The sequence below is a fragment of the Pseudopipra pipra genome, chromosome W (assembly GCF_036250125.1).
Source record: "Pseudopipra pipra isolate bDixPip1 chromosome W, bDixPip1.hap1, whole genome shotgun sequence".
Lineage (NCBI taxonomy): Eukaryota > Metazoa > Chordata > Aves > Passeriformes > Pipridae > Pseudopipra > Pseudopipra pipra.
The window spans coordinates 63,689,600-63,705,164 of record NC_087580.1 but is presented as its reverse complement, the minus strand read 5'-3'; the positions used below and the strand labels follow the sequence as shown (position 1 = coordinate 63,705,164).

The 15,565-nt window shown below is 46.4% G+C and overlaps 1 long non-coding RNA gene across 1 annotated transcript; it reads right to left on the bottom strand.

The window, feature by feature from the left end:
* Positions 1–13,339: 13,339 nt before the first annotated feature.
* Positions 13,340–14,554, bottom strand: LOC135404367 (uncharacterized). The gene is made up of 2 exons (XR_010425633.1): positions 13,958–14,554; positions 13,340–13,730 (listed from the first exon to the last, which is right to left on the bottom strand). It is a non-coding gene; the product is annotated as an uncharacterized LOC135404367 (long non-coding RNA).
* Between the last annotated feature and the right edge of the window lie 1,011 nt (positions 14,555–15,565).

Genomic DNA, 15,565 nt, shown 5'->3' with positions numbered 1-15,565 from the left:
AAAGGGATCCAGCTACAACAATCCAGTTACAGCTGCTGCATGCATGAGATGAGGAGAAACCTGCTGCCTTGGAAGATTCTCCTGATTTGAGACTGGAAGGGATCTACCCTTCTTTCCCTCCTGGACTTTTATTTGGAGGGGAGAAGAGATCTGATCCATTGTAAATACTATATGTCATGGTAGAGATAGTTGTGATTGTGTGTATAATGTGTTATAATATTTATTTGTACAGTCATTGTAATATATTCCCTTTCCCCCACTTTGAGTCTGGTGTGTTTTGTCTGGAAAAACCCATCTCACATTAGGTTGAGATGTGGGAGGGGGGATGGAGCTAGGGAATTGGATTTTGGGGCTATCTCAAACCATGACATACGTAACATAGTCTGCTGTGGGAGTGTTCTGGGCTCCTGAACACTCCCTCCTCACCAAGTTTCAGTTGTTTGTTGAAGTTTCCTCATGAAGTCCAAGAAGATAGTTTTGAGTCCTTGCTCTTCTGCTACTGGTAATTTCTCCCCCTCGGTGTCTTACCTCAGTTCGTAGGCTTCTGCAGTGTAGTTTATCAAGCATCTGTGTCCTGGAATTTTCATTCCTCCACGTCAGTTCTCAGCTGCCCCCTGTCAGCTTCAGCAGGTAGCTCCCGAGCAGTGGGGGGAAAAAGCCCCCTAACCTTGACCACAGGCAGCTCGGTTCCGTTATGCACTGTCCCAAGCGTCCCGCAGTTGTGGGGGGGAAAGAAGGCCTAACCTCCTCCCTTTTACCTCAGGTGCTGTGAAATTCTTCTTTCACAGCAGACACTCCAAATGCTGACTCTAACTCTAGCCAAAGGCTGAACTGGGAGGTCGCAGGGCTCCCTTCTCCCCCCCAGAGGGGAAGAGAGGGAGCCCAACCACCCCCTGGCCTTGTCCACCTACACGCAGCAGACACCAGCAGCAAAACAACCAAGACAGAACTGCCAACCGTTTCCGGTGCTGTGATATATGATTTTGAGCAGAAGCGAACAACATGGACAGTGATTGACTTTCCAGGGAACACTGCCCTGGCACCCAATCACCTCTGAGCCCCCCCAGCCTCTCAGGGGGGTCAATTTCAAACTATGACACCTGCTATCCGGGGCCTCACTTGGCGACCGCCGGAGCCATCCAGTGCCCCCTGCCAACCAACACCGAGCACTGCAGTCTCTGGGCCTCCAGTGATCCAACAGTGCCCCCTGCCAACCGTGATTAGAATCGTGCTAGAGGACAGAGAAGTATCAAACTGTTTCCTTTTTTGAAGAGGACTTTTTAGGTACAGGATTATTGTTTAGTTGTTTTTGTGTTCTTTTGCTGTTTTTGCCAATACACATATATCCTTTAATAAAGGCTTGTTATTGGAGCCTCTTAATTTCGGATTTACGATTGCTGAGAGGGAGGAGTTTGGTCTACCTCATAACTCACCCTCCTTAGCAAAACATTTTCAGTCTCATTAAACTGAGACACTCCTTTGATCCTGGTGAGGGGACCTCTGGTCTGGCATCACAGACAGTGAATACTCTGACCAGGAACAGGAAGAGAGTGCACAACATTAAAAAAAATGGTGGTCCCCTTTTGGATGTTTCTGTGCATGCACACACAAGAGGACAGCATTAAAAATGCTTGGGGAAATGCATTCATAACAGCCTATTCTAACAATCTGCTGATATTTGGCAGGATGGGAAGCACTTGATGCCAGGAGTGCTTGATTGTGCTTGGGATCTCTCAGCCAGGGAACAAGTTGCCCCCAGGGCTTCTGAGACCTCAAAAACAGCTATATCCTATTGCCTTTGGTTCTGCATGATCCCCTGCATGTGTGTGTATACGTGAAATCTTGGAAAATTTGTTTTATTATTAAAATTCTGTAGTTTTGTAGTCAGAGTGGCTGATGGGGCTTGAAGTCTTTCACCACCAGGTTATAAGTCCATCCTCGGGCAGTGGATGCTGAGAGCTGCTATCCTCCAATAGGGGTTCAGAGCCTTGTATCTCACCTGTCTCTTGGATGACTCCTGGCTATGGATGGTGATGAATTGCTGAGAAGGGCTGATGTGACCTCTTACTGCTACTGGAGATGGACCCAAATTTCATCCACAAGCCCCACCATGGTTTTGAAGTTGCTTTGGTGTCAATGTGCCCCTCTCTGCATCAGTCTGTCCATGCAGGTCCATGGCTCAACCCAGCCCTGTGCACAGGCGGAGAATTTGCAGAACTCCAGTCAAGGTCAGCAACATCTTGGTTTTGATGCTGCCTTGAGCCAGGTACATCCTGATCCTTGACAATTTCATGCATTTCTAGAGCATGTTTGATCTTTTTTTCTGCCAGGAGAGACCTGGCACCAGATAAAATCACAGTGGTGAGGATGAAAAGTCAGGTAAGGTGCTTTGCAGGAGGGATGAGAGCTGCAGCAATGGTCTGTAAAACCCTTCCAGTAGTCTTGGAGCCCGGAGAAACTGGGGTGAAGAAAGCTAAGTGATGCATCTCCATCTCACCAGCTGCACCTACTCCTTCTTTGATGGTCCAGCCAAAGATAGGGTTCCTGGCCATACTGCAGGGGTGTTTTATCTCTTGCAATCTCCTGGAAGAAACAGGGGAGGTTGGGCTGGGGGTCCCAAACCAGCCCCTTCCCCATGGCAGCCTCCCTTCTTTGTGCAAGGGAGAGCACCGAAGGCTCATGGGGTGATAGAGGTGGTGTGTTTCGAAAATTCTATTTATTTATTTTATTATTTTCCCCTCCCTGATAAAACTGCTGTTCTGGCAATACATTTGTGTATCTAAAGATTCCTGCTGCCGTAGCTATTGAGAGGTTCTAAAAATAATTACATGTGATACGTATATAAATTTATTGCTTTTCAGCTGCAGAGCAGGTTGTCAGATGGCACCTGCTGCTGCTCTAACTCTTAGGTCACTGCGAGCATTATTTCACAGAATCACCGAATAGGCCTAGTTGGAAGGGACCCACAAGGATCATGGAGTCCAACTCCTAGCCCTGCACCCATTCCCAAGAGTCACACCATGTGCTCGTGAATATCGTCCAAATGCTTCTTGAACTCTGTCAGGCTTGGTGCTGTGACCACTTCCCTGAAGAGTCTATTCAGGCATCCAACCAACCTCTGGGTGAAGAACCTCTTTCTAATATCCAACCTAAAACTCCCCTGACACAACTTCAAGCCATTCCCTTTGGTCCTGTCACTGGTCACCACAGAGAAGACATCAGTGTCTACCCTTTTTCCCCTCATGAGGAAGTTGTGGACTGTGATAAGGTCTCCACTCAGTCTCCTCCATGCTGAACAGACCAAGTGACCTCAGCCGCTTCTCATACGACTTCCCTTCAAGATCCTTCACCATCTTCGTTGCCCTCCTTTGGACGCTCTCTAATAGCCTTATATCTTTCTTATATTGCGGTCTGTTACACCCTGGTCCAGAAGCTCCAAACTTTACCAGGTGTTACACTTTAATTTCAGGTTTCAAGAGATTTTGCCTACCCAAACTCTTGCAAAGCCTTTTGATTCCTTGATACCTTGAGTTCACATCTGGAGAAAAAGCCACAGACTTTTTCTCTAAGAGATTTCTTTTAATTTGATGAGAAAAAAGGCATTTTGGCAAAAAGGGTTGTACAGAGATAACATGCAAGCCAAGGAAAAGCATTTCACTCCAACACCCAGTGCAAAGAACTCAATTCACAGAAACATTGCACCTAATAGCAAGTTAATAGGCAAACACCAAACCAAAGTTAAGTGAAATACAGGCAATAGGTGTTTAAATTGCTGTCTAAGTTTGATTTGGCTCCCCGCCAAGTCCCTGAGACCCAGCACAAAAACCTCTGGCAAAGAACAAAAGAGAAAAAAAGAAACTATGAAAAGATCCAGACTAGACAAACTATATTAAAATATATGTATTTACTTATATTACAGTTATATACAGTTGAAATACTATATACAATCCCAAAAGGGGAAGAGAAAGGGAAGGGGGGAAAAAAGGACAAAACCGATATACACAATCAAAAACAACTCAGGATCTAACAAACCAAAGAATTAGCAAAAGAATATCTTACTACTTTCCTTGGGATAGCACAATCGCCCAAACGCCGCCACCACGCTACCAGACTCCAGATCAGCAGAAACAACAAGCCCTGTAGGTCCAGCAAGGCCTCAGCTCCCCCATAGAAGCAAGACTGGCTGCGGGGAATCTGTTGTCTCCAAACCTCGCTGGAAGGGAAGAGAGGAAGAGGCTTCTCTCTCCGTTTATTTATACGCTGGGTTACATAAAGGAATAGGATGGAATACTTCCTTCCTTCCTTCCTGGTGACCGGGAAGGAGGGTCTAAACTCAAAACCATTGCATTCTCCACCCCTTATTCCATACTATTTCTTTACGTAACACCTGTATCTCACGTTCGCCTATATCCCGCACATACATATATATATATATATGTAGTCCTTTTTTGTCTTTCCGAGCATTTGGCTTGTCATTGAAAATCAACACCAACATCAGTTCAGTTCGGATCTTTGGCCTCCTCGGTCACAATCACAATTCTGGTTTTAGGGCTGGTTCATCATTCTGGGCTGTCTCATCATTGGATATCAGCATCAGCTTAGTTCAGGTCTTTCTCATCTGGTGACTGGTTTCCTGTAAAACACAACTCAGAACGCACAATTAGCTTTTCCTCAAGGTTAAATTTCCTTGAGGCACACACTGGACCTCTCCATCCTTCCTCATTACCCACCAGGTATATCCTGGCCCTTGAGCAAAGACAATCCCACGAATGGGTTTGTCTTGGCCTGAGGCAGGGGTAACCCAAACAGCTTTTGTCGTAGGTCAGAAATTGTGTGAACAGTTTCTGTTGCATTTCTGTGATTTCTCCCCTGGCATGGCTGGGTGCAGATAGTAAAAAATACTGCGCCACTAAGATGGCTACTCGAGTTAAAGTTAGAACAAAGGTGGATTCATGCCAGATGCCAAGGAGGAGTTTTGGCAGGTGAATAAAGTTTTCTCATCTCCTATGACCACCTGTTGTGGTCCAATTAGCAGTGGACAGCAGAGCATGTTTTCCTTATGTAACCAATGTAGTGTGAACAAGAAGCTGAGCGTCATTAGCACTATATAATCTGTCTTTTCCCTAATAAACCCGACATTTTGCCTGATCACATTGGTCTAAGAGCAGTTTGTCCGTACCCTTCCATCAAGAATTGGTGCCTGAGAAGCAGGGACTCAAAGTTCGTCAGTTCTCTGGGACGTAAGGCGAGCAGGAGAGCCGAAGGAAGCAGCTGTTACAGGTAGCACTGTCCCCGGTGCTGTGAACAAATCCGTGCACAGTCAAAATTGGAATCTCGCTTTGGCCAAGCGAGTAGCTGGCAGGAGCATGGGGCCCACCCTCTCCAAAGATGAAGCAGCAGTGGAAAGGCTCTTGCAATCTATAGTCTTTCTAGGAGAGCCAAATCATGATGAAAAAGCCCTGAAAGGGTTGATTGATTGGGAGAGAGAGAAGAAGCTAATCCCATCCGCTCAAGCCGCCTTTGAGGTATCTACGTGGGATACTATAAAAGAACAATTATGGGATGAGATCTCTAAGGGATCAAAGGACGTTAAAAAACACCCTAAAAAACACCCTGCAACTTGACGTCTGGTAGTCGATTCACTGGAAAAGCATAATGCTATGAAGCGAGCATCTGCAGCAGCAAAGGCAGCTGTAAAAGCAACTCTCCAGGGAAACAGCGAGATCGCGGAGCAAAGGTGCGTAGAGCAGTTTGTTTTCGGGGAGGTTTCAGCGCCTGCGCCTGCAAAGACGCGCTCGGTAAAAGTTTTAAAAGCCGCGGGTTTGTCTCGATTCAGCAGCGCGCCAGCGCTGGCAGAAAAAGCGGAGCCCACGGAGAGACACGCTGGTGCTGTGCCATCGGCACACCCTTCTACTGCGCCTGCTCTGCCAGCACTACCATCTTCTATTGAGCCTGCGCAGCCAGCAGCCCCTCCTTCAGCTGCGCCTGCTGTGGGCATGGAGTCATCAACTGCTTTTGCACATGCACCGGCCGGAACAGAACTGTTAGGAGCCTCCGCGCTGCTAGATGTCGCTGCACCGCTGCCGCCTGGAAGCACCATGTCGCCTGATTTTATGTCATCAAGAGCTGACGCCTCTGAACACAGAAGTCGCCCTCAGAGTTTTGCTACTATGGCAACCGGGTCTATTTTGAAAAAAGCTGCTGCTACACCAATTGAAGCTGCCGCGGGAGAAATTGCCAGCTTCGTACCAACGCTCCAGCAAAGGAAGAAAAAAACACTGTATCGTGACAACGTGGATTGGCGACTGCCTCCACTCCCGTCACCCAGTTCATCCTCTGATGAGGAGAGCTCGGAAGATGAAAGCGACAGGATTGTTATGCTTGCAACAAAAGATCAAGTGAACAATTTGTTACGCTGTTTCGAAGAGCTTAAGTCTCATTTCACAGAGACACAGTTCGCGCCACAAAATCCAGGTTTTTCCCAGGTTCCAGCTTTGCCTGCAGTGCCAGCATTGCCTCCTCTAAACCCCTCTCCTGGGATGCCCGGGGTGGAAACTTCTGGTTTAGGGGTTCCAGCCTTGCCGGGTGGAGGGAGGAGGAAAGGGGGGGTGAGAGTTAATCTAGCACAGAACTGGAGAAACATTTTACAGGCTGCTGCCTCTGAAGGGGATTTTAAGCTCTTAGAATCTAGTGCCTTTCCTGTATTTGTAGATAATGCAGGAAATAATTCCTGGGAAGCTGTAGATTGGAAGATCATAAAAGAGGCAAAGGCAGTTGTTTCACAATATGGTTTAAAAAGCAGTTATTCACAATCAATAATACAACATCTTTTTTCTGCACATTTGTTGACACCATATGATACTCGTATGATTAAAAACACATTGCTCTCTCCATCTCAGCAGATACAGTTCTTTAGCAAATGGAATGCCAGCTGTGCAGCGACTGCTGCACAGCCTAGGCAACCAGGGCATCCTCTCTACGGTGTTACCTCTGATGCACTCATGGGTCTTGGTCAGTATGAAAAAACAGATGTACAAGCACAGTTTCCAGATGAGGTGTTACAAACTAGTCAGGATTTAGTTTATAAGGCATTGCTTATAGTAAGGGATGCAAAGTCAGGACCCCCATGTACTTCAGTCAAACAGGGGCCCAATGACTCTTATAGTCAGTTCATAGATCGCCTGCATCAGTCACTAGATGCGGATCCAGATATGGATCAGACTTTAAAGGCAAGATTCCTGGACTTGTTGGCCTATGATAATGCCAATGATAAGACCAAGCAAGCTTTAAGCACAATGCCAAGGGGTGCTAGTACAGCTCAACTCCTAGAAACTGTGTCAAAGATGATTAAGCAGGAGGACGCAGCCTATCTAGCTACTGCAGTGGGTGCGGTAGTAAAACCTCTAATGGCTAGGAGAGGAAGGAGTTTTAAGGGAAGAAGAGGAAAGATGTGTCTTGCTTGTGGTCAGAAGGGACACGTCAGGACCGAGTGTCAAGCATTTCCTTTGCCAGGACCTGCTCGTCCTGCAATAACAGCAGGACCTCCTGTTACAGAAAGAGGTTCAAAGTGGTGCAGTAATTGTCAAATGGATAATCATAACACAAATGAATGCAAAAGGCAGGGAAACTTCAGGCGGAGCGCGATGCGCTCTCACGCGATGACAACAAATCGGGGTACCTGGAATGCTGCCGTGCAACCACCACAGGAAGCGTCGGCGTGGACCTGGCAACAGCAGTAGATACTATGCTTGAGACTCAAGAAGTGTTGCGACGGAAAGCTCTAGACACCTCAATGTGAGAATCCAGGAACTTCGTTTATTGTAGATTGACAACAGCTTAATATACACTCTATAATAGGTTCATGAATATTACAGAAATTAGGCTCATTATTGGTGCTCAGTTAGGTGGTGATATCATCTTAACTGTCTTTCATTGTTTACACAGGTGGCTCGTTAAGTGTCTCTGTTTTGGTAATGCCTAGCTCCTGTTCTTCAGCTCAATTTAGAATACCCAAGGACGCTGCTGCTTTCTCACGGCCCTGCTATCTCAGACTTTCTCATGGGCCTAGTCAGACTGCGTCTTATACTTTAGCAGCTCATCCATAGCCTTAGCCATGTTCATATGTCCTCGCATTTCTAACCAATCCTCTACAATTTCCCCCGTTTTTATTTTGTGCCAACAATGCTTTCTTTGTCGTAGTATTTACACGTCTAGTAATACAAGAAAAGGCAACACGAGCTATTACTAAGATTACAATAACTGTCAATATCTATCGTAGGCCTTCCTTAATATAACTTAGAGCCCATTCAGAATAAGGAATCACTATGGTTCAACAGAATCACGTTACACATCTCTAAAATCTTGACACCGGCAGAAAGTATTTTTAAGTTTACACATTCACACATTCATGTAGCTTTTTTCTTTCACACAACATTCAGGTGGCCACCTCAGACACGCTCCTCAATCACACACACATTTTCAAGTGGTCATTGGCTGTGCACTTCTTGTCTGTTTCATAATTCAAAGGAAATTTATGGCATAGCCGCCATCAGCAATCTGCAAATCCTGCATAACTCTCCATGTAAAAGACAAATACAGCAAGAAAGAACGGAATATTATCTTGGAAATCTTCAACCCTTCTTATAGAGCAATGCTATTTTATCATAAAGGCAATAAAGCTACTTTTGCAGGGGGCAAGACTATATCCCCTTCTGTCTCATCGTTCCGTCTCCAAATCTTCTACCTGCACCCTGCCCCTGGGGGAAACAGCCAAATTTCATGTAAGAGAAGCAAAATGGCAAACTATAGGAAATTCTTAACAACCTTCTGCAATATGCAAAAGCTAAGCACGGATGTCGCGTTATTTCTAATCTTACTTCAAAGGATTTTTCGTCAGTCTCCCTTTCTGTTTTTGAAGAAAACATTTGAGAATGCCACGAGCACACTGCATGCTTAACACCTATTGCTGTAAAAACAATGCAATCTTATTTGATTTATAAGTTGGGATATTGTTAATTTTAAGTTGTTTTTTCTCTTTTCCCTTTTTTCCGTGTTTTACCGTCTTTGCCTCCCCCCACGCTCCTCATTGCCGAAGGACGAAGGAGGGGAAGGAGGGGCTGGGCTCACCCAGAGAGATCAGCAGAAGGAACTTAATCATAGGGTCTGCTTAAGAAAAGACAAAAACATAGGAGAGGGAGAGAACAGCTGCAAACAGGCACGTTTCAGAGAAGGGGTGATTGGTGTAATGGGGGAAAAAGAGAAACAGCTTTCCCCCTCCCCCGACTGCACCCCCCAATGTTTTTGCTACCATCATTAACTCTAGGAAGAGGAGCAGCACCAGGGAAAAACCACTCGCTGCAAAGAAGGGAAGGGGAACGCACACCCCCCGGGACCATGGCTGTCAGCAGTGCGGGGGAAACAGAGCCCCCCCGCCGCCCGCCGCGCCCGGGGCCGCCGGCGTGCACGCACGCGGGCGCACCGCTCCGAGCCGGGGCCACGCAGGCGGCGCGACCACCGCTACTGCCCCGTTGCCCGGCGCCGCCCCGTAGGCACCCGCCACAGGCGGACAGACCCGACGCCGGCACGGGTTCACTCAACACGGCGGCATAAGCACACAGCGCCGTGAACACAGCCACAAATGCGCAGCGCAACCCCGCTGCACAGTTCATATGAAAAGCTGGAAATGTCTTAAGGTGGAACTCAGTCATAGTGTTCGTAAAGTTTATCTCTGGTCTATCAGCAGTACTTTCACACTGCAGCCGTCGTCTCCGATCGTCCTGGATACGCACTGCCGAGGTGCTAGCACCGCGTTCATGTTGGTAGGGCCGCTCCGTTGTCTCCGGACCCGCTCCGCGATCTCTGGTCCCGCTCCGGCTCCCTTCAACTCCGCTCGACTCCCTTTTTACACGATTTCTCCGTATGATGGTATCCAGTAGCATCCTAATGTCCTCAGACTGTGCTTTAATGCCTTCTACTGTTCCAGATAACAATCGCCAAATTGTAAGGAGGGAAGCAGCAACTTTTTCTCCCTTATAGGCAGCAGTAAAGAGTTTATCACTAAGTTCTTTCCAAGTAGAGATAGTAAAGGCAGTTACAGTGTTCGCTTCATATCCCTGGCCCTTACATGAAAGCAGCATCTGCCGCAAAGCCAGTTCGTCTTAACTCCCCGCTTTCCCAGAAAGCATTGGAGCAATGATAGTGCCGCCTGTCCCTTCATTACCTAAAAAACATGTTACCACGCTTTGTGCAGCCCTTTCCACGAGACTTTGCGGCTTTGTCGGCAGGCCTCCTTCTTCAGGAGTCGTCCCGGGCGCCGGGCCCTGGAAGCACGGAACTTAACTCTTTCGCCGTCCGAAATCCCCGAAAGGGAGGCGTCCGGCGGCGACAAGTTGAACTCTTTTTCGTCCAGCCCTTTCGCCTTCTTGTGCTGCACGGCAAGACCAACCGAAACTCCTACGTCCGACCACGGCTGCGAGAACCCGACTTGGCTCTCGGGAGTCCAACTTGACTCCGAGTCCGACTTGACTCCGACCCAGGAGATCCGACTTGATCCCCTAGGGACCCCCTCTGGTCCCTGCACACGGGCGCCAATTTGTCGCGACGGAAAGCTCTAGACACCTCAATGTGAGAATCCAGGAACTTCGTTTATTGTAGATTGACAACAGCTTAATATACACTCTATAATAGGTTCATGAATATTACAGAAATTAGGCTCATTATTGGTGCTCAGTTAGGTGGTGATATCATCTTAACTGTCTTTCATTGTTTACACAGGTGGTTCGTTAAGTGTCTCTGTTTTGGTAATGCCTAGCTCCTGTTCTTCAGCTCAATTTAGAATACCCAAGGACGCTGCTGCTTTCTCACGGCCCTGCTATCTCAGACTTTCTCATGGGCCTAGTCAGACTGCGTCTTATACTTTAGCAGCTCATCCATAGCCTTAGCCATGTTCATATGTCCTCGCATTTCTAACCAATCCTCTACAAAGAAGTGTACGTGATTGAGTCTACATTGCAGGGACCTTTAGGTAGAGGATTGAGTGCTCATTTGGTAGGACGATCATCTTTGTCTCATCAGGGAATTTTTGTGGTGCCAGCAGTCATAGATGCAGATTCTATGGCTGTAATCAAAATCATGGTATACACTCTAACACCACCAGTTTTCATTCCTGCTAACAGTAAAATAGCTCAGTTGGTGCCTTTTAAAGCAGAAGTGCCTAATGCAGAACCAGTAACACGGGGAGATGGAGGCTTTGGTTCAACAGGTTCCCCTGATGTGTTGTTAGCAGTAGATATAAAGCAGGAAAAACCCGAGGAAAACGTAATTGTACGTCATCCTAATGGACAATCCAGCACTATGACTATGCTTCTTGATACGGGAGTTGATATTTCCATCATTCCCAGGCATAAATGGCCTCAAACATGACCTGTGGAAATGGCACCCACAGGAGTTAAAGGTGTAGGTGATGTACAGCAGACATGGATTAGCAAAGATGTGATAACTTTTCAGTTCTCTGATGGGGCAATAGTGGGAACTTGTCCTTATGTGTTGTCTTTACCAGTAGGCCTGATAGGTCGAGATCTGTTGGGGCAAATGGGAGCACGTCTGGTTACTTCTCCTTTTCAGATGCGGCCATTGATAGGCAGCCAACCCTAAAACTGTGATGGAAAACAGAAAAACCAGTATGGGTAGATCAGTGGCTACTGAAGGAGGAGAGGCTGCAAATAGTACAACAATTAGTTCAAGAGCAATTGGATGCAGGACATATTGTTCCATCTACAAGTCCATGGAACACTCCCATATTTGCTATTCCAAAAAAATCAGGAAAATGGAGATTACTACATGATCTGCGAGCTGTCAACGCAGTCATGGAGGATATGGGGGCTTTGCAGCCTGGTCTGCCTTCTCCTATGATGATCCCCCATGATTGGGTCATACTGGTAATAGATTTAAAAGACTGTTTTTTCACAATCCTTTTGCATCCAGACGATGCTGTCAGATTTGCCTTCACAGTGCCTTCAATTAACAAAGCAGAACCAGCACAGTGTTTTCATTGGGTAACTCTTCCCCAGGGGATGAAAAATTCACCCACCTTGTGTCAGATCTATGTTGCATGGACCTTGCAGTCATTCCGGACTCAACACCCTGACTTATTAGTGTATCATTACATGGATGATGTTCTGATAGCAGGAAAAAATCTGAATGTGCCAATGCTGTTACAGCAGTTAGAACAAGAGTTGAGTCATCGAGGCCTACAGATTGCCCCTGAAAAGATTCAGAAGCAGGAACCATGGCAATACCTTGGTTGGACCATCACCAAAGGAATAGTGAGACCACAGAAGTTAGTTATTAACACTGCCATAAAAACCCTGACTGATGTACAGAAGCTGATGGGTGATATACAGTGGGTCAGACCTGTGTGTGGAATAACCAATGATGATCTAGCTCCTCTGATGCCTTTGCTAGGGTCAGTTGCCCAGGCAGGACTTCCTAGAGAATTGTCAGAAGACCAAAAGACAGCTATAGTTAAGATCTCTGAAAAGATAGCTGCAGGATATGCCTGTCGAATAATACTGGAACAGCCAGTGCAGTACCTGATTGTTAATTCTGGAGAAAGCAAAAAGCATCCATTGGGTATCATCTGTCAAATCGCAACCAGCATAAGAATTTTGGAATGGGTATTTTTACCATATCAGCCCAAAAAGACAATCATGACACAACCTGAATTGTTTGCACAACTTGTCATAAAAGGGCGACGGAGAATTTGTGATTTAATTGGCAAAGATCCATCTGTAATATTTGTACCAGTCGCCCAGAACTATTTGGAGTGGTTGCTTGAGAAATCAGAACCATTCCAAATAGCCATGGCAGATTTTGAAGGTCTGATCACAAATCATTATCCCTCAGACAAATTGTTGCCTTTGTTGCAACATCAGACAATTGAACAGCTTGTGTTGCGATCAGATGATCCAGTTGATGGGATTACTGTTTTTACAGATGCTGGAAGAAAATCTCAGCGTGCAGCAATTACTTGGCAGGAAGGATCAGAGTGGAAGCATAAACTGTTTCCAGGTGTTTCAGGTGACACACTGCAAACCCTTGAATTGAGAGGTGTAGTGTGGGCCTTGAACTTCTGGAAGGAAGAACCTGTTAATGTAGTTTCAGATTCACTTTATGTAGTAGGTACAGTTGTCGTAGGTCAGAAATTGTGTGAACAGTTTCTGTTGCATTTCTGTGATTTCTCCCCTGGCATGGCTGGGTGCAGATAGTAAAAAATGCTGCGCCACTAATATGGCTGCAGTCCTTGTGCCAAGATGCCAGGGAGGAGTTTTTGGGAGGTGAATAAAGTTTTCTCATCTCCTATGACCACCTGTTGTGGTCCAATTAGCAGGGAACAGCAGAGCATGTTTTCCTTATGTAACCAATGTTGTGTGAACAAGAAGCTGAGCGTCATGAGCACTATATAATCTGTCTTTCTCCTAATAAATCCGACATTTGCCTGATCATATTGATCCTGGAGCAATCTGTCCATACCCTTCCATCAACAATTGGCGCCCGAACAGGGACTCAAAGTTCGTCAGTTCTTCGGGACAGAAGACAAACGGAGAGCCGAAGGAAGCAGCTGTTAGAGACAGCGCTGAACCCCGGTGCTGTGATCAAAGCCGTGCACGGTCAAATTGGAAGCTCGCCTTGGCCCGGTGAGTCAGCTGGTGGGAGTATGGGGTCCACTGATTCTAAAGATGAAGAAATCGTGGGAAGGCTCCTCAAAAATATAGTCTCTCTAAGAGAGCCAAATTATGATAAAAAAGCCCTTGAAGGGTTAATTGTCTGGGCGAGAGCAAAGAATCTACTCCCCTCCGCTCAAGCAGCCTTTGAGGTATCCATTTGGGGTGCTATTAAGGCTCAAATATGGGAAGAAATGGAATGAGGGTCTAAAAATGTTAAAAGATATAGAAAATACCCTAAAGTTTGGCGCTTGGTCGTTGAATCGCTGAAAGAGTTAACTACGGATCAGCGAAAACTTGTAACTGCTCAGGGAACTTTGCCGGGATTTAGTGAGACTGCGCCGTGTCTCCGAGCCGACAGATCTGTTTATGAGGAGGTCCTAGTGCCTGCAGCTACACAGCCGAGATCGCTAATAAAAGCAGCGGATCTCACTCAGTTTAGCAGCGCGTTTGTGCCAGCAGAGACTGTAAGAGAAATAGGAACAGTGCAGAGCGACGCTGGCACTCTGCCAGCGCCACCGCCCTTCTCTGCGCCTGCGTTGCCAGCACTGCCACCTTCTTCTGAGCCTGCGCGGTCAGCAGAGTCAGAAGTTGTTTCTGAGCATGCGTCATCTGGAACAGAGCTGCTAGAAGCCTCCGAGCCACTAGATGTCGCTACATCGCCACTACCTGGACTCATCATGTCGCCTGAAGTTACGTCATCAGCTGTCGTCTCTTCAGAACCAGGAAGTGAAACCATGGAAACTGTGGTCGCGGCAGCTGGAGTTGTCCCTTCAAGTGTTGCCGTAGCAACTGAAGCTACTTCGGCAAGGTCTGCCGCCTTGGCAGAGGCTGCTACCATCCTAGTGAGAGCTACCCTTTCGGCAGAAGCCACCACCGTTCCGACGGGGACCGGGGCCATCTCCGAACCGAGCATAGCTCCTCAGTCTCCCTCAGTTCTGCTGCCGAAGGAGGACGAGAAACTTAATCGTGATAATGCACAAGAGTTATTTTCATCATTTCCGTCCTCAGGCTTGTCTCCTCATGACAAGAGCTTGGACAATGGAAGCGAGAGAGCTATTATGCCTGCAATAAAAGACCTTAAGGACACCTTATTGCTTTGCTTTCAAAAACTTGAGTCTAAATTAGAAGAGAGACAGCTTGTGCAGCTGAATACAACCCCCTCTAATGTTTTAACTTCAATTGAGAGTGAACCCTGGAAAGCTTTGGACTGGAAAATTTTAAAAGAAGTTAAAATGACTGTTATGCAGCATGGTTTAAAGAGTAATTATACACAAATAGTATTATGGTATCTTTTTACTGCTCATCTGCTGACACCATATGATATTCGTAAAATTATATCTATGTTACTTTCCCCTTTCCAGCAACTAGAATTTTTCACCGAATGGAGTGTCAGGTGTGCAGCAGTGGTTGCACAACCTAGGCAGGAAGGACACCCTCTCTTTGGTGTTTCTGCTGACATGCTCATGGGTTTCGGTCAGTATGACAGTGCATATTTGCAAAATCAGTTTCCAGATGAGGTATTAAAAACTAGTCAAGCTTTAGCTTATAAGTCATTGCTTCTCATAAGAGATGCAAAGTCAAGACTCCCATGTATTTCAATTAAGCAGGGACCCACGGAACCATACGATCAATTTGTAGATCGTTTACATGAGTCAATAAATTCAGATCCAGACATAGATAATGACATGAAAGCAAAATTCTTAAACATGCTGGCCTATAATAATGCTAATGAAAATACAAAACAGGTTTTGGATACACTACCTAGGAGTGCTACTACAGCCCGGTTTTTAGAAGCTGCTGCAAAAATGATCCAACAAGAGAAAGCAGCCTATTTAGCTGAT